This window comes from Suricata suricatta, chromosome 4, assembly GCF_006229205.1.
Source record: "Suricata suricatta isolate VVHF042 chromosome 4, meerkat_22Aug2017_6uvM2_HiC, whole genome shotgun sequence".
Lineage (NCBI taxonomy): Eukaryota > Metazoa > Chordata > Mammalia > Carnivora > Herpestidae > Suricata > Suricata suricatta.
Genome location: NC_043703.1, coordinates 36,490,652 through 36,511,034, shown reverse-complemented (window position 1 = coordinate 36,511,034; position 20,383 = coordinate 36,490,652). Strand labels below are relative to the sequence as shown.

The 20,383-nt window shown below is 33.0% G+C and overlaps 1 long non-coding RNA gene across 1 annotated transcript in view; it reads left to right on the top strand.

The window, feature by feature from the left end:
- Positions 1-13,503: 13,503 nt before the first annotated feature.
- The window catches only part of LOC115288955, a 42,479-nt gene continuing 35,599 nt past the window's right edge, over positions 13,504-20,383 (top strand). Inside the window, exons 1-2 of the long non-coding RNA XR_003907290.1 lie at positions 13,504-13,567; positions 15,252-15,352. This is a non-coding gene — a long non-coding RNA (uncharacterized LOC115288955). The remainder of the gene's footprint in view (positions 13,568-15,251; positions 15,353-20,383) is intronic.

Sequence of the window (20,383 nt, the reverse complement as noted above, 5' to 3'; positions counted from 1 at the left end):
ATATATATACACATTGTGAAATGATCACTGCAATTAAGTTAATGCATCCATCAGAAAAAAAAGAAAGTTGAAATTATGTTTATATTCAGAATTTATAATAGTACCCTCAAATATGTCAAAGGAAATTAACAAATCATTTCTCACTGCAAAATATTATTACTGACTAGAGGAGTCATATCTGCCAATGATAAATAAAAGGTACATAATAATTCATACATGTGTGTTATTTGTCAGGGAATATGTCCATTATTTTGAACATTTGTTTATGTTAGTTTTATTTTAAATATGACATTAATTACAAATGTTCAGTAGTCTAGTACAGTATCTCAGTTGCTGCTTTTTTTTTGAAATTTCCAAAATGGCTTTTCACACAAAAACCGATGTTAAAATTACCATTAAAAAATGTTCCTTCTCCTTCACCTTGTCATGCTGAGCGTATAGAGAAAGTAAAAACAGATCAAAGACCAAGTGACTGTGTTCACAGATAGATTTTTCAAATCTCTAAGGTATAGCACCTTGCTTCAATATACAGACTTCTTTTTTCCACACACCAAAAATAATTTGGTTTATTTTTCTTTACCATAAAATATAAAAGAACATATATTCCTAATATGTTCAGCCCCTCTAACCAGTTCTGAGACGTTCTCCCCACATAGAAACAGCAGCAGCATTCTTTTCGTATTCCTATTAATCCAATTTTTAGGATGACTGCTTAACTTTATTGTATCTTATTCACCTTTGGGGAAAATATCAGAATGAATTTGAGAAAATGGAGGATTATCAATGCTTAAAAGTGCATTTGGTAAAATTGTGGTATTTGAACAATTTCATATCATTGTCTACCAACAAATTAAAAAAAATTCAAAAGCAACATCAGAATAGCTGTAGGCCTATAGCACATTTCATAATAGTATTATTAATAAAAATAAGGCATATTCATAAAACACAGTTTATCTAGAATAAATTTCAGAGCATCTATAGACTTTCTTTTGTTTGTAAAACATGATTTGTAATCCCATCGCTTCATTGGATACAACAAAAAGATAATAAAATTTTTATGAAGTTCTTTTTCATAAAACAGAAGCCTGTACTGTAGAAACTGAAGGCTGAAGACTCTTAATCATAGAAGAAATCTCTGTTCATAGGCCTGCATGGAAATGGTCTCTTTAATTCTCAACTATTATTTTATCCATGGTTATTTAAAAAAATTAATGTTTATTCATTTTTGAAAGAGAGAGAGAGAGAGAGCGAGGGAGAGAGAGAGAGAGAGAGAGAGAGAGAGAGAGAGAAAGAAAGGGGGAGGGGCAGAGAGAAAAGGAGATGCAGGATACGAAGCAGACTCTAGGCTCAAAGCCGTCAGCATAGAGCCCGACGTGTGACTGGAACCCATAAAGCGTGAAATCATGGCCTGAGCGGAAATTGGACACTCAACTGACTGAGACACCCAGGCACCCTCATGGTTATTTTTTAATCTGGCGTTATTAACCATCTCCACAGAGCAGCCCCAGGAGTTAGAGGCTGTCATTTTGCAGTAAAATGTGACTTCACAGAGCCTGTGTGGTTTAATAATTATCATTATGATAAATGGAAAATAATTACACTATTAAAAGCTAGCAACTAGTAAGTAGATTTACTAAAAAGACTTCTTAAATTAAGATATTATATATTAATCCACTTATTATGGGATTGCTTGTCTGATATTTAATTAAAAGTTTATGCATCGGCTAGCCAACAAGATAATAAAGTTTTATGAAATAAGTCAGTCTCCCCATTAAATATATACTCAAATTTTTTTAATGAAAATTTGTAAAGATAGTAAAAATGATACTTTTCCACTGATTTAGGTTGATATCAGAAGAGATTATAGAAGACATGAGTCTAGGAGTGCCTGGGGGCTCAGTTGGTTAAACCTCTGACTTCACCTCGGGTCATCATCTCTTGGTTGTGGGTTTAAGTCCTGCATCAGGCTCTGTGCTAAAAGCTCAGAGCCTGGAGCCTGGTTATATTCTGTGTCTCCTCTCTCTGCACCTCCACTGCTCATGCTCTATCTGTCTGTTCTCTCTCAAAAATAAACACTAAAAAAAAAAAAAAAAAAGGAAGACATGAGGCCATTTTTGGGAGAAACCAGTGAATGGAATGGAGTTTTGTTAGGGCATCATTTTCAGTGTGGCTATCTGGCAGTACAAAAATTGTGAAGAAAATATTGAAATTAAAAAAACACTGTAGAAAACTCTGCTGCCTGTAACAAGGAATGCTCTAAGGAATTATATGAAAACAAGAAAAATATGATTTACAAATATAACATATCAGGATTGGCCTTTACTCCTAATGCTAAGTATATTAGAAATAAAATCCCTTTTATATAAAGTATATTCAGGGGCACCTGGGTGGCTCAGTTGGTTAAGCGTCCAGCTTCAGTTCAGGTCAGATCTCACGGTTTGTGGGTTTGAGCCCCGCATCGGGCTCTGTGCTGACAGCTAGCTCAGAGCCTGGAGCATGTTTCAGATTCTGTGTCTCCCTCTCTCTCTGACCCTCCCCTGCTTGCACCGTCTCTCTCTGTCTCTCAAAAATAAAAAGCATTAAAAAATAAAAAAATAAAGTATATTCACTGTTGAGAACTAAAATAATAGACAGTCTCATATATAGGCTAGTTTTTATTAAATTTTGACTATTGACTGGATAAAAGATTATTTTTGATGATTAAAATATTTCTGATTACCTATAATGATTTAATGTGATAACACAGAGTGTATACATATTTCCTTTTTTAAATAGAAAATCAATTGGAGTCATTTTTACTAGTTAAAATGTATGTTCATATATCTGTTCTTCTTCATACATTCACATATCTTCATTTCAGTCAATTAGCTTAATAAATGAATATAACTGTATGAACAAGCAAAAACAAGGCATTTGTTCTGTATATAACACACAATACACTCTTTCTATGTATAAAGTTGCATATATATGTATTTATCTATATAAATATGTGTGACGCATATAGTTGCTTACATGTATATATATGTGTATATATTATTATTATTAGAGGAGAAATGTAGCATAAATCATAAAAAAGTAAAGTGTAATGTTCTATTCCTATTTTTGTTATTTCCTGTATGTTCTTGGGCAAGATATTATATCTATCTGTGTCTCAGTTTCCTTATCTAAAAGTATGTTGATAATAATAATGACTTACCTCATTATTTGCCCTGTGAAGCAATGAAGTTAATCTGCATAAGTACTTCATGAATTGTTTGTCAATGAAAAATTTACAGTACATATTTATTATTATTAATTTTGTCTTTTTTGATATATTAATCATGATCAATAATATTAACATTTGATTTACATACATACATTATGTATTCTAAGTTGTATTTATTGGGAAATACAGATGGCCAACAAACACATGAAAAGATGCCTACATCACTTACTCTTAGGGAAATACAAACCAAAACCACAATGAGATATCACCTCATGCCAATCAGAATGGATAAAACTAACAAAACAAGAAACAACAGGTGTTGGCAGGGACAGAGAAAAGGCAGCCCTCTTACACTGTTGGTGGGAATGCAAACTGATGCAACCACTCTGGAAATCAGTATGGAGCTTCCTCAAAAAGTTAAAAATAGAACTACCCTATAATCCAACAATTCCACTACTAGGTATTTACCCAAATGATATAAAAATACTAAATGGAAGGGATACATGCACCCCAAAGTTTATAGCAGCATTATCTACAGTACTCAAATTATGGAAAGAACCCAAATATCCATGGGCTGATGAATGGATAAAGAAGAGGTAGTATAAATATACATATAATGGAATATTATTCAGTCATCAAAAATAATGAAATCTTGCTATTTACAATGATGTGGATGGAGCTAGAGTATTTTGCTGACCAAAATAAGCCAGTCAGAGAAAGATAAATACCATATGATTTCACTCATGTGGAATTTAAGAAACAGAATAAATGACTATAGGGGAAAAAAGAGGGGGAACAAACTAGGAACCAGGATCTTAATTATAGACAATAAACTGATGGTTACCAGAGGGGAGATTGGTGGGGAGATGCATGAAACAGATGATATGAATTAAGAATGCACTCATGGTGAGCATTGTGTATTGTATGCATGTGTTGAATCACTAAATTGTACACTTGAAATTAATATTGCACTGTATGTTAACTAACTGGAACTTATATAATAACTAAAAATAATAATTATTATGCCTGATGATTATATGAAACAAAACTATGTATTTCTACTCATTTTCATTTAAAATGAATAATTTAATATGTAGGTAATGTTAGAAACTTTAAATATGTGAGTATGAAGTACTCATATATGTGAGTAAGATATCTTTTAGCAGTGTCTTTGAAACCCATACATTTTTCAAAAATATAAGAATGTTTACAATAGCATTTAATAGCACCTTTACAAAATGTCCTAATAATAAACTGTTCACATTAGTGTTCTATTAGTGCAGCTTTTATTGTTTAATATTTTACTATATGTCTGAAATATTTTGCTTACATTTTCAGAACTTCATTTGTCTTTGTTTTATGTCTGTCTTTGTCTCTGTTTTATTTCTAGTCCTTTATTTGTGTGACTAGCATAAATATCTGCATCCTTTATAACATATTTGACTGCTGTTCAGATTAGTATTTTAAATAAGTAATATTCACTTGTTATTTTCTATGATAATAGATGGCATCTTCAGGGGAAAAAATAAAAATAAGAATTAGACTTACCACACATTTAATAGAAGTATGAGATCTTTATGCTTTTCCTCCATTACTTCAGTATATAAACTACAGTAACTCCTCACATAGTGTAATGTGGCAGTAGAATTACAGAACTCTTCAAGTTGTGGTCTCAATTTAAAATATCAGAACCAGTGTCCCTGTGGGCCTAATTTCCTTTTCTATGTCCACTTTTCCTGCCTGCACGCTTTCACTAGACTATGACATTTACAAGACACTTGTGAAAAGTAGGCAAAGAAAACTGCAAACATAACATACATAGGAGCCGCGTGTAACAGCTTGTGTTTTTTTGTGTCATGAAGTTCGACAAGTGTGGTCACATCAACATGAATACACCTAAGCCATTAGTTTATCTTCCTTCATTGTAAAAGGACTAGCATTTTAAAGGCTATTATTTTCTTTAATTTAGATGAGCACTGATTGTTGGCATAAAGTCAAGAGATGGACATGACAATTACGAGTAAGTAAAGTTCACATGTTTCTTTATTTCCACTTTGATCTCTTTTCACATGTTCATTTTGTGAGGAAATTGGTGAGAACTGTTAATACGAGTGCTATTGCAGAGCTTAAAATTTGGCATGAATATTGATTACATTCATGAATGCTGGCTACAGGACTACCATATATGCTATTATTCACAATGGAACTTAGATAGAGAGTGAAGCAGTGGCTATGACTGAGAAGAACATAATATTCTCCTTCTCCTAATGTCTGGGTGAGCTAGATCTGCTACGACAAAGTACCAAATACTGGGTGGCTCAAGAACAGAAATTTATTTTCTAACAACTCTACAGGTTTGAAGTTCAAGTATAAGGGATTGGCAGATTCGGGTTCTTTTGAGGTCTCTCTGGTGGGCTTGCAGATAGTCATTTTCTCCCTGTTTTCACATGATCTTCCATGTGTATGTACCTATGATGATTATAGGACATGGTCACATTGGATTAGGATCTATCCTAATGACCTCATTTTTAACAAATTACCTGTTTAAAGATCATACCTCCAAATATTGTCATATTCTGAGATAATGGGGCTTAGAATGTCAACATACGAATTTTGGTGATGGGGAGGCACAGTTTAGCCCATAAGACCCAACAGTGGCTTATCATCCTGTATATATGGCCATTATTAAATTATCCACTTAACTAAGATGTTTCAACTTGAAGTAATAAATTAAATAAATAAATATTAAATAAATAAATAAATATTAAATAAAAGAATGCTTCATAGTGAGCAATTTGTGAGAATAGAGAAAGTGAGAATGAGTTCAGAAAGTCAGAAAGAGAGACTTTTTGTTGAATTCCAGGAAAGGAAGCAGACAGTAAAGGTCCATTGGTGCCCCTTCTATTTACACAAAATACATAAATTTTGCACTACTACTAAAGGATTCTAGAGCAAATATCGATTAGTTTAGATTTTCTAGGAAATTATGCCTGATGTTCTTTATTATGATAGGGTAAATATAATAATAATTAATCAGGCTAAGAATCATATCCCATAAGTTATAGTTCAAGCTCTTTGTTTTTTTTTTTAAGGTTTATTCATTTTTCAGAGAAAGAGAGACACAGCATGAATGGGGGAGGGGCAGAGAGAGAGGGAGACAGAATCTGTAGCCTCCTCAGGCTCTGAACTATCAGCACAGAGCACGAAGCGAGGCTCAACCTCCAACCAGCTGAGCCACCCAGCGGCCCCTGTAGGAGCTACATCATTATTCAGGCATGCCATCTGATATTCTTTTTCTTTTTTTAATTTAAAATTTTTATTTATTTTTTTTACTTTATAAAGTTTCATATTTTTTAACATATGCAATTATTTTCCATCATTTACAATACAGTAGTTGCAATGACACTCAAAACAGAAAAGCAAAGTAAAAAATCAAAACGCCAACTTCTGTTTCATGTAATTAGACTTATACAGAAATTAGAAGGTTAAGTAACAACTAGTTAATCACCTAATTTCACAGCTATCTGAAGTGGCAATCGTTATATAGCAGTTTATCTATGATACATTCAAGATAAATGATACAATTTATTACTTGTTCATAAGCTACAACACAGCCTGCTTACTACCTTTCCTTAAATTCCACCTCTAAACTACAATATGAGTTCAAGCTTTTTGAAAGGCTGAATAAGGATATCTCTCCTTATTGGAGATGTGGAATTCAAGATTCAGAGGCCCTTTACACAGGTCAAAAATACCATGGGGAACAGTGGCTCTCACAGTCACGTCAAATGAAGAACAGAAGGCTTGTTAGTTTCCGTAATTGTTAAGTTTATAAACTTCCTTCTGTTAAATCAAGAATAAAATATCCTGGGGCGCCTGACTGACTCAGTAAGGTAACACCCGACTCTTGATTTTGGCTCAGGTCATAATCTTGCAGTTTGTGGCATGGAGCCCAGTGTCCAGCTCCGTGCTGACAGTAGGGAGCCTGATCGGTATCCTCTCTCTCTCACTCTCTCTCTGCCCTGCTCATGCTCCCTCCACCTCTCTCTCTTAAAATAAATAAGCTTGGGGAAAAAAAGAATAAGCTATTCTGGCATACTTTTCATTAAATCTCCTGTTAAAGAGGTCAAAGAAATATGAACATTTATAAGGAAATCTAAATATAGATAAAGCAATGTTATGAACAGCAAGACAGGATTAATGAAACAATGAATACTTTTTGATCCACTTATTTGTAATCATTTGGAAGTAAGTAATGGATATAAGTAATTTGATAGAATGTGAATATTTGTAATTAGAATGGTAATAATGTCTAATGTCACTGTAATCATAATATTATATATATAATGTGTATGTACATATACATACACACACACATTACAATTCAGTGAGTTTCTAGCTATGTTATACTGTTACACACTATCATTATTCTCTTCTTGTGTTTTGCCAGGTGGTAGGAAAAGAGTAGGACTCCAGAATTAGATTGTCCTGGTTGAGCCTCCAGACTACACTATCCCTTAGGGGCTGTGAGACCTTGGGCATGTTTCTCAATCCCCCTCTGTCTTATGTAAATGGAAAATATAAAGATAGATATTACCTATTTCTCAATGTTATAGGCAGAATGCCTCAGTGTTCTCAACACATACCACCCAGCAAGGCAGGCTTCTGTATTTCTAAGTTTAGCAATTTCCTCAAGAAATGTTTCTCTGAACAGAAATTCCCACTTCCTGCCCGCTCTGTGTTGATAACCACTGCATTTATTTTATAGGGTACTTAACAAATTGAATTGCAATTACATATTAACATGTTCAACTTCCTGTTCCCACAGAATGAAAGGTTGAGGGTGGTGGTAACATTGTGCCTGTATGGACTGACTTTGTAATCCAATGATTTGCACTCTGTCTACCACATAGCAGACGTTTAATAAATATGTGTTGAATAAAGGCATGAGTGTTTAAGGTGCATTATTAGGTAATAACCTGGTAGCCTAAAGGAAGCAATTTATTTTCCGGCGACTTATGATGTATGTGCATAATGCATCTAAGAAACAAGTTTCATTATTGTCTTTCCCTCAAGCTGGAGATATTCTTTATAAGCTATTTTATTACTCTACTGAATAGAAAACTTCATGATCAAAGAGACCGAATATCATTACAGAATCCAGTTCACTATGACTCAAAAATAATTAAATACTTGGAAGATCTTACTGATTTAATATACTGCACAGAAATACAACTGCAATTGTTTCCTAGAGTTGTAATTGTCATTTATATTGTCTGGTTTAGTTTTCAAAAACTAGAGGAAACAAAAACCTAATGAATGAGAATTATTTAAAATAGAATTCTCGAATATTGCTAATCTTAGCAATTATTTCAAATAATAACAAAATGACATTTTTTCATTTAACTAGAATTTAAGGAACCCAGAACCATGAATCAAGAGCTTGGGGTCTGGTCCCTTGTCTGTCTGGCTGGTAAAAGGTTGCCATGAAACAGCTGCTCTGACCAACTGCTCCAAGCTATGAGTCATAGCAGTAGATTAGTGTTTTTTTCAGGAGTTTTTTAAAGATAATTTTAGAGAAGTTTGATTCATAAAATAAGTGCAAGGTGGATTGTTCTTGTTAAAAGGGGGTGGGGCATAGTGTTTATCAAGTACCCATGTCCTCCAAAATGGCACTAATAGTACCTCCAGAAAACTTTTAATGTCTTCAAGGTGTGCACTTGACAAACTAGTGTGATAATTTATATTTTATACGCTTTTTATCATAAAACTGTATTATTTTTTCTGGTCTCTATATTTTAGGTATGTTTAATACCTTATAGTAACTAAAGTTAGATTGTGTCAAAAAAAGCCCTAAAAGTTTACATTTTCCAAAAAAGACAGTATGTTGTAAAACATGCATCATTATGAAAATATCTCGTGGATAATTTTGTGTTTAATATATCAATACTTATATACTTACATACTTTTTTGACTAATAGTATAAGCATTGATATAATTTAAATATAATATTTTAAAATTTAATATGAAAACTTGATAGATATTTTTGATTCTTATAAAACAGGTTGTCATAAAATATATATACTTTTTTCTTTTTTGATTGTTAATATAGTGATTATACCTATTTTCCAATATTAAAGCAGACTTTCATTACTGGGATAAAATCTAATTGTGATGAAAAATCACACTGTTTTATTTATTGCTGGATTCTATTTGCAGGGTTTTTTTGTCTGTTTTTTGATTTTTTTTTTTTTTTTTTTTGGTAAATGTTCACCTCGACATCAGTACAAGAGATTCTCTGGTTTTGTATTCTTGTTAATAGCTTCTTTGCTTTGTTATAAGTGTAATTCAGACTTCATAGAAAAAGCTGCAAAGTAGTCCCCTTTCTCCAATATTTTGATGGAGCTTGAACAGAATTATTTTTTTGAAATAAAGATTGTATTTTTGATAATTACAAAACCTCTTCATTTATCTATTTTATCTTGACTATGGTTCTGTAGTCTGTATTTTTTCCTTTTTATTTAAATTATTAAAAATATTAATGTGATGTGTCTTCTCTAGGAAACATGATTTGGTTACATCAATTTTTCTCCATTGTTTGAATTTTCTAAGTCATTGATCTTTGTTAAGATCCATATTATCTTTCTACTATTCACTTAAAATGAGGGTACTGTATTATTTCCCTTCTGTTCATTACACTTGTTTTTTTTTGTTTTTTTTTTTAGTTTATTACCTGGAAGTTGATGTCATTGACTTGTGACCTTCAATTCTCATATAGATATCTAGAGACATAAAATGTCCTTAAATATTGTTTTAGCTGTATCCCACATACTTTTAATGTTGTACTTTCATTTTTTATGCAGTTAAAATACTTTTAAATTTTCTTTTGTTTTTTTAAATTTTGCTGTAAACGAGTATTTTGAAATCTCTTAAGACATATTGTATACCCACATATGGCCTGTGATAGTAAATATTACATGTGAACTTGAAAATATTCTGCTACTGCTGAAGGTGGAGTATTAAAATCACCTGCAATTGCTGAATCCTTATCAATAAGATTGCTTATGCTTATGACCAATTGATATATATACATAATATATGTATAATGCATACGTTTATAATTGTTAGCTCTTCTTGATGGATATATACAATACGTATGATATAATGCCCTTTATCATCTCTTGTTACAGTCATAATATATGTATAATGTATAAACGTTTATAATTGTTAGCTCTTCTTGATGGATAGTCCCCATAATTATGATATAATGCACTTCGTCATCTCTTGTTACAGTCTGTAGTTTAAAATCTACTTTGTTTGAGATAAATATGGCTACTCTAGCTTTCTTTTGACTTCCAGTAACATGATAGATGGCTCTCCGTCCCCTCACTTTCAACCTGCAGGTGTCCTCAAGTCTAAAATGGGTCTCTTGTAGACAGCATGTAGATTGATCTTGGTTTTTTTTTATCCATTCTGATACTCTCTGTCTTCTGATTGGAGCATTTAGTCCATTTACATTCAGGGTTAGTACTGAAAGATATGGATTTAGTGTCATTGTGTTATCTGTTGGTTTCATGATTGTGGTGATATCTCTGGTCCTTGGTAGTCTTTACAACATTCCAGTCACAGAGTCCCCCGCGGCCCCCGTAGGATCCCTTGTAGGATTGGTTTAGTGGTGATGACCTCCTTCAGTTTTGGTTTGTCTGGGAAAACCTTGATCTCTCCTTATATTCTAAGTGACAGCCTTGCTGGACAAAGGATTCTGGCTGCATATTTTTTCCTATTTAGCAAATTGAATATTTTCTTCCACTCCTTTTGGATTGCCAAGTTTCAGTGGACAAGTCTGCTACTCTCTTATGTGTCTACCTTTGTAGGTAGGGCCCATTTGTCCCTAGATGCTTTTAGAATTCTCTCTTTAGCATTGTATTTTGCCAGTTTCACTATCATAAGTCATTGAGGAGGTTGATTCCTATATGTCTGAAGGGAGTTCTCTGTGACTCCTGGATAAAGGCTTAGTATCCAAAGTCTATAAAGAACTTACCTAATTCAACATCTGAAAAACAAATAATCCAGTGAAAACATGGGCAGAAGACATGAATAGACACTTTTCCAAAGATGATATCCACATGGTCAACAGACACATGATAACATGCTCAATGTCACAACTCATCATCAGGGAAATACAAGTCAAAACCACACTGAGATTCCATTTTCCACCAGAGTGGCTAAAATTAACAACTCAGGAAACAACAGATGCTGGAGAAGATGTGGAAAAATGGGAACCCTCTAGCATTGTGGATAGAAATGCAAACTGGTGCATCCACTCTGGGAAATAGTGCAGAGGTTCCTCAAAAATTTTAAAAACAGAACTACCCTATAACCCACCAATAGCACTACTAGGAATATACTCAAATGATACAGGACTGCTGATGCATAAGGATAGATGTACCCCAATGTTTATGGCAGCACTTTCAGCGTAGGCAAATTATGGAAAGAGCCTAAATGTTCATCAACTGATGAGTGGATAAAGAAAATCTGGTTTATCTATAGAATGGAATACTATTTGGCAATGAGAAAGAATGAAATCATGCCATTTGCAGCAAAGTGGATGGAACTAGAGGGTATTATGCTCAGTGAAATAAGTCAGTCAGAGAAAAACAAATACCATATGTTTTCACTCATAGGTGGAACTTGAGAAACTTAACTGAAGACCATGGGAGAAGAGAAAGGGAAAAAATAGTTACAAACAGATAGGGAGGGAGGCAAACAACAAGAGACTCTTAAATACAGGGAACAAACAGAGTTGATGGGGGCTGGGGGAGCGGGGAAAAGGGGTAAAGAGTATTGAGGAATGCACTTGTTAGGATGAGCACTGGGTGTTGTATGTAAACGATGAATCATAGGAATCTACCTCCAAAACCACTGTATACACTGTATGTTAGCCAAGTTGGCAATAAATTATATTTTAAAAAATAAAAAATCAAATAAACAATGAGTGAAAAAAAGAAAATGTTCTGATATTATTGTATGGATATGGAATGTTATGTAAATATCAATGAAGTCCATTTGTTTGATAGTATTATTTCAAGTCTTTTATATATTTACTAATTTTCTGCTGACTTGTTTGAACAATTAGAGTCAAACAGTGGTGCTGAAACCCAGGAAATTATTCATGTATGTCTTACATCTTTTCAATACTATCTTTTTTTTGTTTACAAATAATCCTTGTTTACACACTCCCTAAAGGCACAAACTTAAGCTAAAATTTTACTACATACATATGGCCTTCACTATTTGACAATTTTATCACAAAATTCTGTCATCTGGAAATTATTGTGTCTCCTAGGGATTACAAGGTAATTTCCTATATTTCTCAAGTTTCCTTTTTTCTTTTTTCATGTTTTTAAGAGGATATGTTTGGAAGATTTCTTTATATTTTATGAGGCAAGAAAGGCTTCAAGAATTGTGTTATATCTAAAATCCAGATTTATTCTTCCGGTCACGGTGATCCTTGAGAGTGTTTGTCTTTCATAATGATGGAAAGGAACACACTTATTGTTTTGACCTCATTCCGTCATTCTTTCTGGTGGTTTAATTTTGATTAACTGCCAGGAATAATAAGAAAGTTATGTTTTCAGGTGTGCCTGGGGCGCCTTGTCAGTAGAGCATCTGCCTCTTGATTTCTGCGCAGGTCACGATCTCAAATTGTGAGATCACGCCCGCGTTGGGCTCCACAGCAGATTTGGAGCCTGCTTAAGATTCTTTCTCTCTCTCCTTCTGCCCTCCTCTGCCTGTGTGTGTTATCTCATGTACTCTCTCTCTCATGTATTTGTTCATTTATGTTATCTTATTCTATAATGGTTATTTTTAAGAATTACTTCTAACATAGATTCATTCAATTTCTGTTAGGAAGTAGCTCATATTTAGAAACCCCAAGCATGTTATGGGAGAAAACTCCACGTAGTGCAGAGGACTTTGATCACTTAAATCATTTTAATTGGCACATTGTAGTAGCAGAAGCCATACAAAAGCACCTGTTCTCTCCGTTTTAAATATCCACAAAGTGAAATTGATTAAAAAATCAATTATGAATGTACTTTCTATTCAAGGTCATCTTTCTTTATAAAGTTAAAATAGCTTTTCTTTTTTCTTCAGATTTATTATTTTCTCTAACCATGCTGGACAAAGAATCTCCATGCTGGGCTAGAATACAGCTAACTTGCATATTTGAAAAATATCTTTGTTAGAGAAGAGATATATTGTATCCATTGTATGTGGAAATATAATTATGTTTATTGGCACCACATAACTTTGAAATATTAATTACTTTAAATGTAAGTTCATCATCTCTAGAAAATGGAGGTAAGTTTTATATCACAATTCTTTTTTTTCTCTATTCTAAAGAACCAACAATAGAAAGATGTTTTAATTCATTATACTTAGTATTTTATAAAGTCCTACTAGAGTACATTGTATTAGCTCAGAGTGCCAAGCTTTGTATCTTCTTAAGGTAAATATGATATTATTGTTGAAGTCAGAGATATTTTTTATTATCATTGATTTTGAGATGCAGTCAACCTGAAGGAATCTTTATTTCAGTGATTCTAAGTCGGGTGTTCTTAAATATTAGTGTACATGTGGTTCAACAGTTGTGTTTGGCAAACATACAGATAAAATATCACCATCAAAAACTCATATTCAGTAAGATTGGGTGGATCTATGGAAACTATACACATATATATATAAATAAAATTGCAAAAGTCTTCTATAAAGGTGATTTTTTAGATAATTTGTTACTGTTTCTAGTTAGTCCTTATCCATCTAGAATCACAATGTGCAAGCTTCTGCTTTGCAGCAAAAGATTCTACCTTAGGTATTGTGTTAAGTATTCTTGACATGGTATAGAGCATGCAGTGTAGATGTTTTTCCCTAGTGGAAAGTTGGACAGATCTGAACAGTAAAACAAGGGCTAACCAACATCATTACAAAAGGAGGGATCTGAGAAGCTCCCTGTATAACCTGGTCACTGGTATGTAGTTAATGTCACAATCCATAACTCCGCGTTTTCTGCGCAACTGAAAATACAGCAGAGTTAATTTTATAGCCAATTTTGCTCAGTCAGTAAATCATAATATAATTTAAATATAAGTTCATTGAATCGTCTTAAGTATGAGGTGAGTTTTTCTTCCTCTAAAATCCAAACTTTTTCTAACAAAGGAGTTTTAAAGTCACAAGATAACATGGCATGACATGGCTATTTCATGCCCCATACTTGAACCTTCAAATGGAAAATTTTTTTGACATAGTTTTGCTTGTTTCAGGATCTTTCAGAATCAGGTAGTTGTGTTTGTCATGTGAAATTTAAGATCCTCTCTCCACTGGTTCTTGGAAAGTGCTGCTCACATATGACATCACAGCAGCTGAGCTACCAAATCTCTGTGAAAAACATTACACTTTTCAGAGGAACTAATAATAAACTTTCTGAGTAAGAAAGGGCTTCATCAATTGTTAAATAGAAGAGACAGCTGTCCTCTTCAGGAGGTGTAGATATGTTCCAGCCATGTTCAAAGGACATCTTAGTATAAAAACTACTATACATTAAAAGCTCAATAATTCAGATCTGTTACAAAGATCAAGGATATTGCTGAGAAAATAAAGAAATAGGATGGGAAGCATAGCCAGTGAAAACACACTACTACTGAACAAGTTATTTTTATCTCCAAGTTTCTATATAATAATAAATTTTATAGCTTTTAAAAAATGTTTAATGTTTATTAGTTTTTGGGAGAGAGAGCATGAGCAGTGGAGGGTCAGAGAGAGGGAGGGAGACACAAAATAAGAAGCAGGCTCCAGGCTCTGAGCTGTCAGCACAGAGCTCTATGTGGGGCTCAAACCCACATTGTGAGATGATGACCTGAGCCGAAGTTGGATGCCCAATTAACTGAGCCATCCAGGCACCCCTAAGTTAACAAATTTTATACACATAATATGAAAATGTGGGCACAGTGGGAGTAGCAACTATTAATCTCTCCTCTCTGTCTGCCAGTGAACACCTGTGTTCAAGGCCTTGCCCAGGAATTGACAGTAGGACCACTGAAGACCAAGATAGATGAAGGGCTTCAACCAAGTGATTCCAAAAGTAGGAAGGTAAGAAAATGCACTTCAAGAAAAAGTGAACTATCATCATATATAGTAATTATTTGGAAATGCTATTTGCTTTAATATAACCTGGAAGCCATGTTAAAATGCCAGTTAAAGAAGGATCCTGACTCAACAATTCTTCGGTTGGCATTTGAGAAGATTCACATCACATAGCACATAGCAAAAGTACCACCAAAACAAGCCAGAACAAAACAAAATAAAACAAAGCAAAACACTAAATTTCCCCCATAATTTTGATGCCCATAGTATCTGATCTTAGAGTTTCTTTTGACTACACTATGCTTTTTTTTTTTTTTAATTCAGTGCCCAGACCCACTCTTCCCTGGATTCTTTCCAGTATCTCCACTGTTTTAGCTTCCAGTTTTGACCGTTCTTCCTGGGTCAAAAAAACTGTTCTGTATCCATCATGCTAAGAAGTTTGGTTATTCTCAAGGCGTTTGCAAAATTTTCATATGTTAAATTTCTTTTGCACTGGGAAAACAAAATTTTTCCCACTTAAAATCAATTTTGTTCCTGTTACATAAAAATAGTAGCGACAATTCTAGTGATATATACTGGCATTTACTGACTCCTGTTCTAGCATTTATTCTATAATCAAAAGAGGTCCTAGTAAAGAGGAAATCTTTTCATATGCATGATTTTCTAAGGTGCATATTGTATGAAACTGAGCTCTAAGTTATTAAGTCATTCTTACTCAATCAGGAAATCGCATGTATAATGCTTTCTCCTCTTGTGTTTCACCAAACAATTCAAATATTCAGATAGTATGGTATGAAATGATTATTGTAATAAACAAAACCTAAGCTCTCAAGTTCTGACTTATGTTATAAAATTCTAAATGTTGTAGGAAACTAGTTTAATAGTCAAATCAATACCCATAGTATCCAGCATGTTTTAGATTTTATTATACTAGTTAATCAGATACTGTGATTAATGCAGTCTCAACAATCAATCTCTGGTCATTTTCAATAATTGTGCAAAAGAAAGCACTAAAAATAAAATTTACTGGACATAGCATAAGATTCCTTTAATGACTCATAGAGTATTTAAAATACTCAAGGTAAGCAAGACAAAGTTTAACAATATCAGTTAAGGCACTGATAAAAGATGCATATTTATAAAGGTTTTCATATGAATAAAGTCTAGCAATAGGGTATATTGAAATTAATTTGAATTGTTATTGCTTAAGGGAAATTGGCTATCTTGAGTGAACTGTTTGAGTATGGACAATGTTTGATGTTAATGGAAGTATCTTTCAAAATATTCAGAAATTAATAATGCCATTTTTATTGTGAATTTTGATTTTGGATACCCAGAATATTACCCTAATACATATAATCATGACTAGAAATTATTTCCCTTGAATAGTTATATCTATTATATACCACGATGATGTTACTACACTGGTGTTACAGCCAATGAAATTAAAATCTGATGATAATTTAGTTGAATTTGCATCCAAAAGCTGTGAGATACATGATATGATGGAAATAAGAACAGAGGGTTCCTCCCATTGTCCTAGCTCTGTTTTTTTTTTAATGCTTATAAATATAATCTATTGTCAAATTGGCTTACATACAACACCCAGTGCTCATCCCAACAAGCTCTGTCAGCTGAGTGGTTCTTGCAGATGGGGGCAAGCAGAGAAAATAGGCTCTGCCACCAGGAAGGAGGTCCCTGATTTGCATCGGAGAGTAGGAGAAAAACAGATGCCTCTGGGCTTTGTCAGAAACAGTTGAAATCTCTATGCCTAATGAACTGGGGAGACTGATACTCCAGCAAACCTGAGGTTGCAGTCCTGGTCAAAGCAAGCAGGAGACTGGCAGATTAACCAGAGAATTTGGAGGGAAATGAGGACCATGAAACATCCATGGTAACTATTATAAATTTAAGCACATCATGGCTGTCTATATGTAAATGCAGAAGAGAACTGAAAGTGCCCTAAGAATCAGCACCTGCTTTCAGAGTGTGAGGTCATATGCAAATGAAAAGGAGACTTGAGAGAAACTGGGGAAAAGTAAAAAGCTGACTTAGAAATTACCCTTTGGAAGGAAGGGTCTTAAAACACACACACACACACACACACACACACACACACACACACACATGCAGATAGAAAATTAAAACTGAAAAGGTATCAACAGCTATCAAACATAGGGTAAACAGGCTATGTGGAATTAGTCCATGTAGCTAAACAATTAAACTCACAAAATAAAAACTACCATAGGCATCCCTACTGTGGATCAGAACTCAGTTTTAATACATATTATCTAAAATGCCTAGTTTTCAACAAAAGTCGCTGGACATGAAAAGAAAAAGATCTGTAACATATTCAAGAAAAACGTTGCTAGCAGCTAACAGAAACTGACATGGAGCAGGGTAAACATGGATTGCATTTAAAAAAGACTTTAAAACAGCTATTGTAAACATATGCAAAGAAGTAAAGGACATGATGTTTAAAATTAAACATAATAACAATGAGAAATCAAAGGAGATTCTCAAAGAAAAATATTGAATGAACCAATGAAAAGTATTTAGTTGAAAAGCACAATAAATGAGCATATTTGAAGATGGGAGAAGAAATAATCAGTGAACTTGATGCATGAATATAAGTTGTTCTATTTCTGTTCTGAAGAACGGAAAAATAGAACAGTGAATGAGAAGAGATTAGAAAGTTGAGAGAAAGTATCAGGTACATCAGTATAAAAATAGCAGCATATTCAGAATGCTGAAAATAAAATAGAAAATAGAGAAAATAAAAATGATAAGAAAAATAAAAATATTTGAATAATGACTAAATTCTTTCTAAACTTGATGAAAAACATTAATGTACAGATCTAAGAAGTTTAAAATTTTGAGTATAATAAATAGAAAGTAATTCACATCTATGTAGAGCATAGCAAAGCTTGAAAACTGAAACCAAAAATAAAATCTTGAGTAAGTCAAGAAAAAACTGATGTATCAACTACAGGGGCACAACACATAATTAATAGCTTTTTTTTTTCATTTAAAAAAATGAAGAGGCCTATCATGACATATTTAAACTGTGAGTGGATTAAAATCTTACCCACAAGGGAGAGGAGAAACCATACTAAATAAAAACAAAAACAGAGGCAAGAGTCAGCATTTTGAGGTCTACAAGAGACATGTCGTAGACTCAAAGACATGAACAGATTGAAAGTTTTGAAATGGAAAAAGGTACAGTATGCAAGAAACAGTGGGAAAGATGAAGTGGCTATACTATCATGAGACTAAATAGATTTCAAGGAAAAAGCTGTCAGAGATCAAGAATGACACTTTATAATAAAATGAAAAATCCACCAGAAAGTTACAGCAATTACAAACTTTTTTTCAACTAACAGCAGAATTACAAAATACTTGAAGCACATACTGGCAAAATTGAAGGGAGGTATGGGCAGTCTGGCAGTAATATTTGGAGATTTCAATATTACATTCTCAATAACGAATGGAACAGTTGAACAGAAAATCAGCAATATTATTGGAGACTTGAACAGCACAAGTAGCCAACTTGATCTTACTAATATCAGGAGAACACTGCTACATCAACAGCTGAGTGAAAACTTTTATGAAAGACACAGGGAATATTCCTCTTGATAAATCATAATACTGGGTAGTAAAACCAGTCTCAATACGTTTTAAAAGATTGAAATAATTCTGTATGTTATCTGATCTTTAAGGCATTAGAAATCAATGACTGATGGGCTATATTTGTAAGTATATTTATAAATATTTGTAAAATAAAAGAAAATTGACCAAGAAGGCAAAGAAGAAAGCACTAAGGGAATTAGAAAGTAGTTTGAGATGAATGAAATAAAAGGTACAACATTATAAAAAATTATGAGATGTAGCTAAAACAATGTTTAGAGGGACATTTATAAATGTAAAGATCTATACTAGGAAAGAAATGACTCATTAATTCAAGTATCCAATTTTAGGAACTTCAAAAGAGCCATCTAACCTCAAAATAAACCCAATCAAGAAAATAATAAAAATTTGAGCAGAAATCAATGAAACAGACAACAGAAAATAAAGAGAGAAAACACTGACTACAAATCCAATCATTGGAAAGATATTTAAAAAAAACTGTCAAATTAGATAGACTGACTAGAAAAAGAAAGAATATAGAAGTGAGCAAAATGAGGAACATAGGTAGAGATATAACTATCTTACAAAAATAAAAATTTTTGTCAACAAATTATACAACTTGTATGATATTTATGAATTTCTACAAGACAAATATACTGAAACTGGTAAAATATAGAAAATGTGACTAGACCTATGACAAAAGTTTGCATTATTAAGACAAAAACAAAAACTTAGTATGAAGAAAAAAGCCAGGTTTTACTGGAGAATTCTATCAAACATTTTAAAAAGGAATAATACAAATCCTTCATATACTATTTTGGTAAATGGAGGAGGAGAGAATACATTTCAAGTTGTTCTAAGAAGCCAATATTTTTCTGATAACAGATAAAAAAAACTTAGAAGATAAAGCCAAAGATTTATTTCTGTCATTATTATAGATGAAAAAATACAGGAAAATATTATCAAACCTTATCTAGCAATATATAAGAAGGATTATACACATTTTAAATATATGTGACCATGCATATAAATGACCAAGTGATGTTATTCCAGGAATGAAGATACCTTTAATGTTTCAAGAAATCAATTGATATAATATATTATATTTATAATACAAATTACAAAATGCATGATCATCTCAACAAGTGCACAAAAGCATTTCACAAAACCATTCATAATAAACACTTACAACAGACTAGTAATAGAAGGAAACTTTCTGTTCCTGATAAAAAGCATAATGGAAAAACCCATAACATTACCATTGATGGCAAAAGAATGATTTCCTATCTGAATTTGGGAATGAGGCAAATATTTGAATCCTGTCACTTCTAATCAGCAATGCTTTGGGAGCATCTACCTAGTGCAACAAGGCCAAAAAAAAAAAGTCAAGAAAGAAATTAAAAATCATTC